The sequence below is a fragment of the Pieris brassicae genome, chromosome 9 (genome assembly GCF_905147105.1).
Source record: "Pieris brassicae chromosome 9, ilPieBrab1.1, whole genome shotgun sequence".
Classification (NCBI taxonomy): Eukaryota; Metazoa; Arthropoda; class Insecta; order Lepidoptera; family Pieridae; genus Pieris; species Pieris brassicae.
The window spans coordinates 17,339,932-17,356,178 of record NC_059673.1 but is presented as its reverse complement, the minus strand read 5'-3'; the positions used below and the strand labels follow the sequence as shown (position 1 = coordinate 17,356,178).

Genomic DNA, 16,247 nt, shown 5'->3' with positions numbered 1-16,247 from the left:
GCATAATTAAAATAATGAAATATCAACCAGCATTCTCTGTTAGAAGAGATCTCCATTTTAAAATTCGAACAAACGTTCTACTTGTTACCGCGAAGACGACTCCAACTAATAATTATAAGAAAGGATTACCTAATAAATAACTGTGTAATTGAATAACTTTCCCTCTTTACGCGAAAACGTAGATATTATCACCTATTTCTTACCACTGTAATTATACTTGGTGTAATTACAGTTTCATCGGGTTAGTGGGGTCATAAGTCAAGTACCGACAGTAGCTATGATTAATATTACTATGCTGTATAGTTTTCTTTTTATATGCGCAAATACTGAGAATGGAAAACAAAAGCCAACACCACATTTGATTGTTATTGGCCAAACATATCGTATCATGTCGCTGTTGACCAATCACAGTCAAACAAAACGTGCCATCGTTTTATCTTCGTTTGACAATTCTACCCTCATCCTGAAAGATAGTCAAGCGGTATTTGTATGTATGCTATCATTCCCTTAGTCCTAAAAAGTTTACACTAAGCGAATTACACTAAAAATATAGCCAAAGATGGAATACATAATAAAGGTTCAAACATTTACAGTCGGGAAATTACAAGAGAATATTCAATACATTTAACTAAGTAATACCTAATTTGACTGTGTTGTGCGGTGTACGTGTAGGTGGTGTATGCTCATGATGCAGGAGATTTTGCTATGGATATTCTTAATACTCCTTTTAACCATATTCCGCAAAAGCTTAAACAAGTCAAGGCTTAAATATTGATCGTCGTCGTCGCCTATTACTTTTTCCGACTACAAAAATCAACTTTACATAAACCACAATGTAGCCTGAACAATAATTATGGCTAATAGTAATGCTAACTTAAGTGTCTACTCGTAAATAGCTTAAACTAAGACGTTCCTTAACAGTCTTGGTGTCCTACCATAGTTCGGTAAGTAGTCAGAGAGACTGACAATACTGGAGGCCCGGGCATCTTCTCCATTTTAAAACAAAACAATAAAGACGTCATTAAATGTAACTAGAATTAGAAGTACTAAAACAATCGTGCTTCTAAATGTGTTTTATATCAAATAAGTACAAAAGTGCACTTTTATATGGACAATGTCAAAATAACAACTTCAATTAAATACAATAAAGACGAAGTTAGATCGAAAAATCTATTTTTTTCACAAAGAGTTTGAAAGTACATCAAAGTTCTACACGAAAACGCTATTCGCCCATTTAACTTTGCAAAGTTTTATTATGTTTCTGCTTGCTACAATTTTAAAATTGCTGTTACTTATATATTCTATATTCATCTTCAAAATACTGCTCGTATAAGAAGTCATAAATTTTCAGAATATGTTTATGTTACAATTTGCATTAATTTTATTTTATTTTTGATCACAAACATCACATGTTACAATTAGGACAATCAAACTTATGACAATATTTTATAGAAAGGAATGGGTGTGTAAATGATATGTGAACTTAAAAAGACGCAGCAATAACCAGATAGATCTTCACAATCAGGTAGTCCGCAATATCGCAGTACACAACTCACGACTCTTTGTATTGTATTATTTTTATAGAAACGACAAACGGGCAGGAGACTCCTGGACACTCTCAATGCCAGAGAGAGCGTTGCCGGGCTTTAAAAATTAGTACGATCTTTTCTTAGGACCATAAGTCGAATTGGTTACACTTCAGTGGGCAGCTGGTTCCACATAGTGGTGGTGCGTAATTACCAATCAAACATAACGATTACTTAAAATTGGGAGGAGTAGACATCCACTAATATTTTTTTAGTGAACAGGCGTTCGTATACAACATATATTTTTCTTGAAATATATAAAACACCGTTTGAAAGCAGACATAAGTAGTGACACGGAAATATCGATACAGTATCTCTTCCTACACGCTATTAATATCATTCTATGGAGTATCAACCGCAAATGAATTATGATTGAATATGAGAGAGAAATGTATCATATGGACACAATGACGCTGGTCTTTACCTGAACAAGCGACTTATTTAAACGGAACATTAAAAAAAATCCACATTGGGCGCCATCGCTGATATCATGTATTGTTTGCTAATGCCAATAAAGCAAATTCGTAGACATTTCATTAAATTACGATATTTGATACAATTATTAATCTCACGTACTGTATTGTAACTTAAAAGCTTTTCATATAATCTATGTATATGATCTACTAAAAACAAATAAGAATGATCTAAGATAAATTGAATGCCTATCTCCACAGACTTTGGAATAACAATTGAAAGAAACGGTTACTTTTCTAATATAGTGCGTAATTTTATGATAGGATAACTTAGACTTAACGCAAGCTGTAGTTCGATCCCCGGCTATGTACCAATAGACTTCCTGTCTATGTATGCACTCGCTCTTACACCCTTAGACCTACAAAGACGACAGAATGCTGATCACATAGCGTATTAGAATTGATCACGAAACATATACATAAATCTCAGGCAGCGACCTTACCCTAAGCAATGAATCGGCTTACACAATTAAGTAAATATATTATCAAAATTCATTCGATCATATGCATAGCAATTTAATTCATCTAAACGAATACAAGACAGTTGCAAACTTATCACATCCAAAGATAATTAGTCCGATAGAGGCAATTTATTACATAGTAGTCGTGATTACTTTCTATTTAGTTTTTTCACGCATTAAAAAACAAAAGTTCGTATGGGATACGAATAAAAACTATGAATTTATGTATGCCATTGACAAGATTTTAAAAACCATTACTTATAATTTATTAGTGACTAGAACCCAAATTTGTTTTTCTTATAATACTGTTAAGTATTCCCACGTAGTTCTGGAATGCGTGGCTGTGGTCCGTAATTCTCGGAGCAGTGAGGTCGCTTCGTGAAGCCTTTGAAGTGGTCAGGAGACTTCTGTGATTCTGGACGGAGCTAGGCTGGCTTAGTTAGCCAGGACTATACGCACAACGGACCTACTGAGAGTCTAAGTGCGGAAGCTGAGTTAACCAACCATTAACCACCATTAATCCTTGCATTACTTTTTATTTTTAATGTATCATGTTTTTAGTTTAGTTTGTTTTTTTTTTTGTTCCCGTTTAGTTTTGTCTTAATAACTGTGTATAACATGTAGTTTTGCACTTCTTGCCTATTTATGTAAATTAATACATTTTTTTATTTACTCACAGTGGTTGCCTGGAAGAGATCGCTCGAAAGTGAAAAGGCCGCCAGTTGCCCTTCTATTGATTTAATTATATTCATTTTTTTTATATTGTAATGTAACGAAGTGTTAATAAATAAAATCAATTACTGTTAAGTACCAATTCTTGAAAGGCCGGTAAGCCACTTGCGAGCCTTCTGGCAATTTGAGTGTCCATGGGAGGCAGTATCACTTAAAATCAGGTGAGCCCGTTTGCCTCTTATCCCATAAAAAAGTATTGGCTTCAAAAATTCAAATTCGCTTTAATTCGCTAAACAAGATGGCGTCGCACCGAACAAACACGTAAACAATCTTTAAGTTTTTTACGTTTTAATTATTTATTATATTTTGGTAAAAAACAGCCTCGGACGAAATTAAACTCCAAGACAGTATTAGAATATGTCAATATTGATTCGATTTTATAACATCTGTCGTAGGAATATTTTAAATTATGTTTTTTTGATAAATATATCTCTCTTTACTCTATGACGCTGCATGCAACATGCGTTTCATGCTTATGGATTACTCCCATTAACACTTCCATACTATATGGATAGTATGGAAGTATTAGCCTAATCCATACAATTCAAAAACGAAGTCTTCAGCGCTGTGTAACAAATTGTATAATTTTTGTTTTTCAAATTTAAATTACCGTATTCATAATAATGCCCTTTTTTTCAACACAGCGTTTGCTTTATTTGATAGAAACGAATTGTGCTTTAGTTAAAACGAAGCATTTCAAATAGATAAACAGGAATTCAATATTTATTTACTAGACGTTTCAAGTGCTTTTCAATAATCCTGGTCGGCGAGAGCCACATCATGACACAACTATTCGATATAATAATGATAAAATGTTGCCATGTAACGACTACAGTATTGCTTGTATAATGTGAAATAGCGTGAAGGTTACACAAAACCGAAATATATTAATTCCTAGCTGAAAATAACTCACTTATCACCTCCATATTTTATTTTTAGTTTGTTTTATTCTACTTTAAAAAAAAACATTCAAAATCTTAGAATTTTTTGTGTAGTATGGCTTTGGCTGTGTTGGTTTATAGGGAACCTTCGCTATGGAACACAGCATAATTACGGAATACATCCCAACTAAAATAGAAAAATTACGAAACGATATTTATTTCACCAAATTGTAACACAGAGACCTTATTTTGATCCAAATTAAATAACGAATATAATATTTTTGAACGAGCGCGATTTTTAATAGTTTCCCTTTTAGTAAACTTCATAAGATTTTTTCAGTATATAAATACTAAGGGTCAGGCGTCACAGCACAAGGTAAAAATCTTTAACATTTTTTGAGATAAAATCTCCTTAACAAATAATCTCGAATTCACATGTACCATAAGCAAATAACTTAATCAATAGAATATATAATGAAAATATAAATTAGCTATCTTGCTATCTCTACAATGAAACAGATCATTTTCCCGTCTATTAATTCCAATTTTGCAACCATTATCTCCTAATTACTCATACGCCAATTATTACCCACTGCACGTAGCTATAGTTTATAAATTCATAGACTCAGGTAAAATGCTTAAATAATTTTTAGATAATGTTTGTGTATGTCGGAGCAATGGCGTTACTGTCAGCTGCCATTGTCATTATGTCACAAGGCTTATAAATTAACATTGTCAACGTCAACATTATCAGTTCAAACCCTTAAAATAATACTAGTAGTTTCCATGATTAGACAATTTTTAATTTGCAATAATATTAAAATACCATTTGAAGTCCACCAATAGAGCATGAAGCGGCAGATTCTTTTAATTCTAAAGGCATATCACCCTTTTGTGCTTAACTCAAATAAAACTTACTTGTAAACATAGTAATACCTAAGTTCATAGTTATTTAAAAGATAAACATAGCAATTATTAAGTATTATCTCATCGCACTGATTTAAATTTGTTATACTTTATTCTTATTAACTAAATCCAAAGATACAGCAGTGCTATGAGAGGTACCTAGCTACCCTTGAAGTCTTGGCCAGAGAAGACACAGGGTTCAAGGGTAGCACAGAAGGCACAGAGAACTGGTACTGTTGGTAGCATAAGTCGTAAATTTTTGGCTATAATGCACACATAGAAACATCCATTAGTGCATAGTCGTTATTCGAACGCTCAGTTGAATAGGCCATGTAACCAGGCCAACTACTCTTAAAACCAATACAAAACCTATTCTCGTAAAGACATTCACGCACAGTGCGTACACTTGAAGGATATACAATCTAATCGGCCGAGAAATGGGTGCTTGTATTTATAATAAGCTTCATTATTGTGTTATCTAATAGGTACGGACGGAAATTATATTGATTGATTTATACCGAGACGGACTTTACGCTAATTGAGTTACGTGTTTAATGTCTATAGTTAATCGTATTATGACTATTCCAATTAGCCAGGTAGCGAATTGGTAGGTGATTTTATTACTCGAATCAAAGGCTATAATAATCATGATACTGTCATTGGCTATAAAGGAAACGAATGTTATGACGTTGGACAAGCGTGCAATTTAATATTGCTAAAGATTTTGAACGCGTTAATCTAAGAAATTACTTTAACTTATTTTAATAGGTATTTGTTTTTCAAAATAGTGTTGGTGTAGTGGCTTTAGCGTGCGACTATCCCTGAGGGAGTAGGTTCCATGTATAATCGTGACGAAACCGGCTTGTCTTAGACCCAAAAAGGCGACGGCGTGTGTCAGTTTAGACTAAACAGCTTTTAACGACTCTGATTTGAAGGCAGGCTATTTAACATTGCCCCAATAATCACAATTAATAAAGAATATATCCAAATAAATCAAGATCCACTTATCATAAAATCACCTTGTGAAAAGTATTTCCAGAGTCAATCATTGCATAACGTAGGTCTAGTCTTTTTATAAGTAGTTAACTACAAGTATAGCGCATACCAAAACCCACCGTAATACGATAACATTTAGTTCAAATTTCAATGTATCTATTTTAGTTGAATTGGGACCGGAAGATACGTAATAAAAACATTTACATTTATCGAAAGCCCTTCAACGATTCTGTCCTGAAGGCATATTGAAGATTACATTTATATAATCGATTATAATCGATGGTATTTAGTACGTTGGCAATTGATTGGTTATTAACGATACCAAATTTATAGGACGATCTTTAAGTAGTGAAAATGTGCTTATACTAAATACGACTTGTTACGAGGCGGAAGCTTTTAACATTTAACAACTATCAGCCTTTTCCATATATTTTGTAAATTGTGATAAATATATTATCATTGTTGTCGATCAGTAATTAGGCAGGAGGTTCACCTGATGTTTAGTAATACCGCCGCCCATGGACACTTACACTACCAGAAGGCTTGCATTGGCCTTAAGATGAATTGGAAATACTTCAGTGTGCAGCTTGTTCCATATAGAGCTTTAATGATAAGAAAGGCGATGAACGTCAGTCCCAACACTTTCACGTAACATTTTTGTAAAGAGAACATCGAACATCTCATTTTCCAGAATGTAAGGAGATTTTATTTGTATAAAAAAGTAGTTTGTATTGTTTTTGTCTCGAATACATATACATGACTAGGGGTTAGAATGTAAAACAAATGACGAAACCGTGCGTTTGATTCAACAATCGGACGTACTAGTGACGTTAACGCAGGGTTTCCCAACGTCACGACGGGCAATTTGATTTTTAATGGGAATATTTGAAAAATTCCTTCCTATTGAGTATTTGAATTTCAGTGTTTCATTATATGTTTTGAAAAATGGTTTATAAACCTATCATTTTACAAGAGAGTGATTAAGTGTTTCATAAGTGAACAATTATTTTATTTCATATTAAAAATTACGTTACGTGTTACGTAACATAGGGGAGGAATAAAATTTTTAATAGCTATGGTGGGGCACGAGCCAAAAAAGGTTGGGATACACTGTGTTAACGAATTTACGGAGCAGACATGCTGTTGATCAAACACAATCACATGGAACGAGCCGACGTTTCATCTTTTCTTTTGCGTTTTTTGACACTTGCCATTATCGCGCCAAACCATATTGAATTATTCTATTCCAAATTTAAAACTATCCTCACCTACCGGGTTCATTGAATGGAAAGCGATTTCTAGATGAATCGATATGAACTCGATCACAAAGGCGCTAACTTATTCAAAACCATTACGAATTATACTTTACAATAACGTTTCCAGCTTTCATACAGATTACTATCGATTAATCGCGTAATCGATAAAAAGTCGTTAACGTGGGAAGCTTTTGATCGTTTTATAATCTTATACTTTTTTCCACTATCTACTAATTCATGTGAATTGAATTGTGCTTATTTCGCCAGATATATCTAAAGATATTCCGCTCTACGATTACTATGTATCCAAAATAACTTCGCGTACATAAGTATTCTGAATGCGGTATTTTAAAATTGGAACGCAAACCATTTGTTTAAAAGAACAAAGAACTGCAGATAAACAATCAAGAGAATGTTAAGAAAACACTTTAAGGGCTGTGTTAACCGACGCTGTAACTACTCGTTGAATCGATCATTCATACAGTATTGTATTTTTGAACGAGGATTGTAGAGGGACTTAGTAGAAACTGTCTGTCAAATGCGGTAATAGGATAGTTGACCAATAAAACCGAATAGAATAGAGATATATATAATATATAAATAGAATTTAATAACACTGTATTTACTTCTATTAGCTGAACTTACACTGGAGGGAAATATTTTTAAAAGACTTGACATAAAGAAAAACACTTTTTGAACGGATTAAAACTATGTATTATTATTAAAACTTATAATTATTTACATAATGACCACGCACGCTGAAAAGCAACGTCGAGATTTTCATAACACTTGGCAAAGAACGAGAACCACGAGGCTTATTATTTAACCAACTAGGAACAATAAAATGAATAAATGAATAATAAACTTTATTTATAAGAAAATCTGGTGACAAAATTTATTTGAAAAATAATCAATAAAATGATATTTCTGAACTTTCTTCTTGCTTCACAGTATAAACTAAACTGCCGTTTAAAAGAATCAGCACTTGGGTCGGTTTATAAACAAACCATTAAATAGGTGATGTTTATTTTGCGTAAGCACTTGAGGAAATGCCAAAATAATATTGTACGGACGCATCAAAGCATCTTGATGCGTGTCACTTAGTGGCCAATTGTGTAAAAAGACATTTGATATGGAAAATCTGACCCCATCTTATAAAAGGGAAAAGTGAGTATTTATTTCGTAAACATACAACTAACATAAATTATATGAAAAAAAAATTATACTAAAGATATAGCCAAAGACTTTACTTAGCCTATTTATAACATACCAACATGGAATATTGCTATGCCTTTCCAGAGACTGTTCGGTATTCCGAAATGAAAACGTTTTAGCTTTTCTGTGAACTTTTATCTTTCGCAGAGTTTAAGTCCTAAGTTTTTGAATAACAAATAAAAAACAGAGTTTCGTGGAGAGGTGAAAAAGGGTCGTATGTATTTTTGTATGCTGTATCATAAAATAATAAAAAACACAGGTTTTTGTCTAAAAAATTTAATTTAGTCGTGGACCCACCTTAACTGAATGAAAAATACATGTTGTCCTTTTCGCAGACCTAGCCGACATGCACTCAAAATTTCACGAAGATCGGTGAAGCCATTTCGGAGGAGTTTAATTACAAATACCGTAACACGAGAATTTAATATATTAAATACAAAAAGGTCCAAATATTTAACAGGTGAAAAAATGAGTGAAAATTATTAAACACATTTATCTTAGTAATGCCTAATTCGGCTGTGTTGTGTGATGGTTTGAAAGTGTGGGTATGTATGGTGTGTGCTCATGATAAAGGTGATTAAGCGCTATGGATATTATTAATAATTCTTTTAAGCATATTCCGTGAAATCTTTTTGCCAATAACAGCATTTAAAGAACACAATAGCCTCCTTGGATTTGACGTCTATGTCTCGTTAAAGCTTTGCTATGGTATGTCTGATATTCGTGACTCTAGTCTTCGTTAACTTAGTATCTTACTCAGTCCCAAAGCTTCACAAAGCTCAATTCCATGATTCATTGTTGCAGGCGCACAGCTATGACTGTTCTGTCTGGGGACAGCTGAGCTTATTTCATTCAATTTCGATAAATGATAAGTTTGTTGGACACTTAATCATTCCCTTTGTTTGTTGTAAGATTTGCATCTTAGACCTATATTCTATATTGATCCGTAGCTGTGATTATGAACTTAATGTAACATGTTACTTATAATTAAATTAAATTATATCTTTGGTATAAAATCTTCTGTTATAATGAAACATAACTAGACTAATATTGAACAAAGATTGTTTATTTTTATAAATCTCCAAACAACAGGGCTGATGTTAATTATTTCTATACTATTAGAACCAATCATCCTTAGTCTGTATGAAATTACGTTAAACTTAATTAGTGAAAAAGACGAATAAAAACTCCTAAATCACGTACGCTGCGAAAAATGTTGACAATGCAGTTAACTGCTGTACTGCAGTTTTATATAAGATATCAATAGCTTAAATATACTCCACGCTATCAGATGTCTAACAATTTTTTTTCTCTTTTCATTAAAAAGTTTATTCACCGAGTAAAGATTTAGGTTATAAATACGTGCTAAGATCTGAAATATAATATTATGTATTTAGATGCCATTTCTCATTACCCATTGCTAGTTTATAAAATACATACTTATATTAATCTAGCTCATAGCTCATAGACCATACTTATAGACCTCGTCTCTTGGCATTAAAGAATATTACTTACACGAAGAAATGTCGGCAATGCCACACAGCAGCTACTAAAATCGATTCAATTTCATAACTGACGCTTCGACGCGTTGATAAGGCTATGAATAGGGATTTCGCGTCACTGAGCAATATCCATCAAAACACCGGATTCAGAATCCAATAAAATTTCAAAACAAAAATTCAAGCTATTTTTTTGTATTTAGTTCTGCTTTAAAAGTAAAATCTTTTAATAAATGTGAATAAACAACTAAAATGCCTTTGTTGAACGTGTGTTAAAAATAAGTTTGTCATAAGGAACGGTCTAATGCACTTTACAAACATTTTTATGTCCATAACATTTTGTTAGAGCTCCATAGAGTAGAAACCAAAATTCTATAGATTTCTTTACCGTATAGCCATGTCTAAGCCTATGGAGTGTAATCAATGCAATTTTATTTTGTGTTTTTTTCCGTATTTTTAAATTTAAAACCAGTTAGAACTTTAAAGAAAACGTCAAACGAAGAGCAATGAGACAGTTACAGAAATCTAAGGCCAAGAACTATAAAGGTAACACAGAAATCTTTCTAAAGAAAATCAATTAGAAACTGCACGAAAGACTCGTTCATAAGTGAAATATCTTATAATAACATATCATTAGAGTAATAAGCCTTCCGTAGAAAGTAAAGAATGGCCAGGTCATAGGTTATTTTCTCGCCCTTTACCCCATGTCCATTGTTTATTTACAAGATATATTGCGGACAGACACAGGTGTACAAGTCGGCTGTATGTATTTCGAATTGTTTGGGTCGAATCGCAATATTGCATCCTGGATAGAATTACATTCTATTTTATTAAATAACTGTTGCACATAGTATTGTCTTTTATTAACAGAGCTTTTACACATTAAGAAAACACTTTTTAAACGGATTGAAGCTATGTATTATTATTACGGTCACCGTAACCACGCACGCAAAGCACGCGAAACGTCGGAAAAAAATTTAAATTTATGTAAATAATTATAAGCTTTAATCCGTTTAAAAAGTGTTTTCTTAAATAACTGTTTTCAATGTGTGATTTTACTGATCAACTAACGCACCGTTATCCGTTGCGTGAACTGACAAAATTCCTATTATTTGTTAGTGTCTATTGTGTATATAAGTAGTTTTTTTTTAATTATGTAATTTTGTTTTTCTTGTGTAATTTTTTAACATTAGTTATGCATTCTTGCCGATTTAGGATCACCTGTTATAATTAATAGAATAAATAAAGGTCGTGAGTGCCTTAGTAATGAGACTGAGTAATGGTTTAGTCCTCTTCGAGTTTTGATGTTAACAACAAATTTTACGTTTCATTTTTTTATATACAAATATATATATATATAGTGATGCTCCAAACTTTTTAGGGCTTAGCCTAAGATTTCTGTACCTGTTAAATAATCATTTGTCAATGTAATAGTCAAATAAATGATCAGCCTCCTGTCTGCCGCCCACCTGACACACGCCGTCGTCATTATGGATTCTAACGCTCGCCGGTTCCCTCACGATTTTTTACCATCCATTGGTGTAGAGCCAGGTATCAAACCTACGAACTCAGGGATGACACTCGGTTGCTGAAGCCAACACTACTTATAGATAAGGATAAGTATAGATTAATCTACCAAGAGATAATTTAATATATGACTCTGAGTACGCTGTAATTAGCATAACGCATGAAGATGAACCTCATTTTTCCCAGCAAAAGAAGAAAGTGCTAATCAAAAGCTTTATAAAATCCGTTTAAAAATAAATGGTTCGTTATTTCAATTCGCCAAACAAAAGCTCACTCGCCTTTGTTTGTTGAAAGCTATCTTTGTCTGCCGCTTCGTAATTTCCCCTGCAGACTGAAAATTAAATATTGAACCGTATAACGTTCAGTTTACTGCTGGGGCATGGGGTATAGGAATTACATGTGTTTGAATGTTTGCTTAAATTTATTTTATGCGAAGAATTATACCCACGTAATTAATATTTAGTCATCAAACATCTCGAAAGAAGACATTTCTGATGAGTATTTTGTATGATGTATAGCTGATAGAAGGCTCACTACTATCACTGATAACGAGTGTGGCGTTAAGGAGGGTGTAAGTAACACGTTCCTATGTTCAGTACGTCTAGCTACAGATGAATTGGTTCATAATATGTTATTATATATCATATAAGAACTACATATAATTGTACACCAATATCATGGCTCCTGTATACAGATTCTTCATAATTCATCTAACTTCATAACTATATATTTATAATATTCTCGTGTCATAATGTTCGTTCCCATACTCCTCCGAAACGGCTCGACCGATGCTTATGAATTTTTTATGCATATATAAGATAGGTTATTTTTAATAAACTAAAATGTTTCCTGGAATAGTATATATAATAATATATATAGTTTGCCGGGTCAGCTAGTATCTTATTAATATTACAAACAATGTATCAGGTATAAATTGTTCGAATATTTTTACTAAAATTTACTTTATAACAAATGGTTTCATACAAATCTTCAGAGAGTATTTTGCTCCGAATAAATAAATACATAATGCCATCTTTATTACTGTAACTGTCGCCGAAATGATGAATTAACAAGGCAGTTTTTTTCGCGCACCACCACAATGGAACTAGCTGCCCACTGAAGTATTTCGGAACCAATCAAGAAAAGAGCGTACCAATTTTTGAAAGGCCGGCAACGCACTTGCGAGCCTTCTGGCAATGTGAGTGTCCATGGGCGGCAGCATTACTTAACATCAGGTGAGCCTCCTGCCCGTTTGCCTCCTATTAACTAAAAAAATAAAAAAGCGGGCTTCAAATGTTCACTTGAACTAAGAGAAAGATCAGGAACAAACATATTTTTCATACAGGCTGCCTGACCTTTACCGTGATGACTCATTTGGAATGGCGCCTTGCAAGGATTAAATTCTTGAGACCCGTATCGCGAAACAAAACCATTTCATTTACTGCTCTTATTTCAATAGTGGTCGATAAACCGCAATATAAAACAATTTCAACTCTACATATACGGCGTAGTGTTTAAAATCCAAATTGATTTTAGGTGTCGAAATGATCAACATTGTAGCGCCCACCACCCGTGCTCAAATTGCAAATGTCCTTAATTTTAAAGGCTAATTCATTAAAGATGGTCTTGTTTAATGAGATGGTACCGACCTTCATACCACTTATTACGTAATGATGTAATTTATATTATGTTTTTTGTTAACATGGCTTTTACACATTAAGAAAACACTTTTTAAATGGATTGAAGCTATCGTGTAAAGCACGCTGTAAAGCACGCTAAACGTCGGAAAAAATTAAATTTAAGTTTATAATAACAATACATAGATCTTCAATCCGTTTAAAAAGTATTTTCTTAAATTTATATTTTCAATGGTTCGTATAGTAAATAAAATATTAGAGCCTCTTCATAAGTTATGCTCAAAATGTATACAACCCTAGCTATAATCCTCTTTGGCACAACACTTCAAACCCATTGAATCATTCACATAGGAAGAAACTTTTAAAATCCAAAACAAGGTAAAATATTATTATGTATACCTATATAATAAATAAAGTATCATATGAATAGTTTTTTTTTTGCAATATTAATCAGAAAAGTGAGCAGGGTTGGCCTAGTGGATAAACGGATTTTATAAAGCTTTTGATTAGCTTTTTCTTCTTTAGCTGTGAGGATCCATCTTCGTCTTGACTTAATGTCCTATAACCCCAAGGTGGGGCAGAGGGCGTCCACAGTGAGTCTCCATCGCGTTCGGTCTTGAGGCTCGTGTTTCACCTCGCTCCAAGTCTTTCCGGCTCTCTTTGCCTCGTCCGCAACTGTTCGGCGCCAGATTTGTTTGGCACGGCCACGCTTCCGCATTCCTTGCGGATTCCAATCAAGCGCCTGCTTGGGAATATGATTGAGATCCCTTCGGAGTGTATGGCCTATCCAATTCCATTTGCGTCGCTTGATCTGCTGGCTGATCGGGGTTTCTCGACAGCGCTCCCAAAGTTGCTCGTTAGAGATCTTTTCAGGCCAGTAGATGTTCAGAATCAGAATATGGCGAAGACAGCGGTTAACGAAGACTTGGAGTCGGTGCGAGATGTGTTTGGTGACCTTCCACTTTTCACACCCATAGAGCAGCACAGATTTGACGTTGGATCCGAATATTTTAACCTTGATTCGACGCGTCATCATCCGTGACTGCCATATAGGCCGAAGTTGTGCAAAGGTTGCTCTGGCCTTGGCAATGCGCGAACTGATGTCCTCTTCTGTACCTCCAGTTTCAGACACGACGCTTCCGAGGTAAACAAATTGTTTCTATGTCCTCTGCACCCACCCGCATTGGGGTGCGATTCTCAACTCCAACACGCATTTCTTTCGTTTTCCGGGTATTGATTTTGAGTCCCGCAAATCCCGCCTCGCGTTCCAGGTCGTCCAACTTAGATTGCATGTCGCGGTGCGTGTGACTCAGCAGACAGAGGTCATCGGCATAATCCAAATCTTCTAAGATGTTGATTAATCCCCACTCTATTCCGCGACGCTGGTTCTTATGTATGCGATCCATAACCCCGTCGAGAACAACCAGGAAAAGTAGTGGCGAGAGTAAGCAGCCTTGCCGGACGCCTGTGTGCACTTGAATATCGTCTGAGACGAGACCATCGTGAATCACTCTACAAGAATAGTTCCTATAGCTGGCCTTAACTAAGTTAATTATCTTTGGCGGGACACCAATGTTAGAGAGTCGCGACCATATGCTGCTCCATCTCAACGTATCGACAGCTTTTTCGAGGTCAACAAAGGTAGGATAAATCTCTCTCTGCCATTCTAATGCCTGTTCGAGAATGATACGAAGAGTGTTAATTTGGTCGGTATACGAGCGGTTAGGCCGGAAGCCAGCTTGTTCTATGCGAAGGAGAGGCTCGACGGCTGCAGACAACCTGTCCAAGATAATACTGCAGAAAACCTTGGAAGGGGCCGAGAGCAAGATGATACCTCTCCAATTGCTGCATTGGCTTAGATCACCTTTTTTGGGCACAGTAATAAGAAGGCCCCTATTCCAGTCCTCCGGAAGCTTCTCGCTGGCCCAGATTTTCCCAATCAAAGGTGTCAGCGTGTCGACGGTAGTAGCCAAGTTAGCTTTTAACATTTCTGCGGCTATTAAATCAAGCCCTGGTGCTTTACCAGTCTTAAGACCCAAGACCGCTCTCTCCACTTCATCACGTGTAGGTGGTTCGATATCGATGTCTAGTGGCCTGGGTGGTAGAAATGTGGAAATGTCTTGCATGCCTCCATGCGTAGCTGTGGGACGAAAGGTTTCCTCGAAGTGTTCACGCGAGCGTCGTAGTTGCCCTTCTGCTGTTACGATAAGTTGACCGTCTTGTGATTTTAGAGGCTTTTTATGCTGACTTATCTTTCCTGCCAAGATTTTAGTCGCTTTATACAGTTCTCCCATGTTGCCGGTGTTAGCGGCAATTGAGCGTGGTCAGTAATACCGTCAACTCACAACCTTCTGTCCTTTCGCGAGCTGCGATAGAATCTCGAATCTCCCGATACTGCTGTCTGAGGTCGGCTTGTAGTAATTCGTCGTTGGTTCCTAGCAGTTTTAGGTGGAGTTCCCTACGGTCGTTTATCAGCTGCCAAGTAGCTTGTGACATCCAATCCACGCGCGAGTGCTTAGTATGACCTAAGACAAAAGAGCTGGTCTCTGTGTAGACCACTCTTCACACAGTGACTCTGTGTAGGTCACATCCATCTTCGTGCGTTATGCTTATTACGGCGTATTCATCAAATTATCCCTTGGTAGATTAATCTATAGTTATCCTTATAAGTAGTGTTGGCTTCAGCGATTGACTCTCATCCCTGAGGTTATAGGTTTGATCCCCGGCTATGTACACATTTAAAATTCGCTCGAACGGTGAAAGAAAACATCGTGAGAAAACCTCCGTCGATTAAACCCATAAAGTCAACGGCGTGTGTCAGGCACAGATCACCTACACATCAAGAAACAGACACAGAAAACTAAAGCCCAGACCTAAAAAGGTTGTAGCGCCACTGTTTTATTTATTATATAAATAAGAAAAAACAGAAACCTTGATTACAGTTATTATCGGACCGAAGCGAAATGAATTTCATAGATAAATTTCCTGAAAATCTGATTTATCACTGATCTTATCCAGCATTTTATAGGTCACTGCAACGAACGACCTATATGGCTGCCTTGAGCTATTAACTGACTA

At 35.2% G+C, this 16,247-nt stretch overlaps 1 protein-coding gene across 2 annotated transcripts in view; it reads right to left on the bottom strand.

Moving 5' to 3' along the window:
* The window catches only part of LOC123714357 (putative uncharacterized protein DDB_G0277255), a 157,538-nt gene that overhangs the window by 100,085 nt on the left and 41,206 nt on the right, over positions 1 to 16,247 (bottom strand). The window lies entirely within an intron of this gene.